We start from the raw sequence: 496 nt of genomic DNA on the forward strand, positions 1-496 counted from the left end.
GCCTACATTTCAACACATTGACCAGGCCTATGCCTTCCAGAGACCCTTTAGCTACTGCTTTTATACATTATTCGACCATGCCATTTCATTCTTTATACTGTACATCAAAAGTTGTCCATTACCTGTGTGCTATTCATATAAAGGACCAGTTAACAGAAAATCCTAGAAGTAAGGTTAAGCCTATTTCCATGATTGAATCATGTATTTAATTTGAGGCCAACCTAATACAGGGTTATGTCTAGTCAGCAACATTCATGAACCATTCAATATTTTATAAACAGGCTACAACAATAATTCACACGGAGAATGGCAATTGATCATGTGTAATAACTTATAAAAAAACATTTTCTCAATCAATTTACTTTTGCAGTGAAAGTTGCATAAATACTTAAAATAATAGTAGCCTACCAGAAACACTGCTTAGTTGGCTACTGGCTAATAAAGTTTTGTAATTCAAACCGAAACCTGTGTGACGTATTTTAGACTTTTCTTTTGC

Source organism: Coregonus lavaretus (genome assembly GCF_964263955.1).
Source record: "Coregonus lavaretus genome assembly, chromosome: 36".
Lineage (NCBI taxonomy): Eukaryota > Metazoa > Chordata > Actinopteri > Salmoniformes > Salmonidae > Coregonus > Coregonus lavaretus.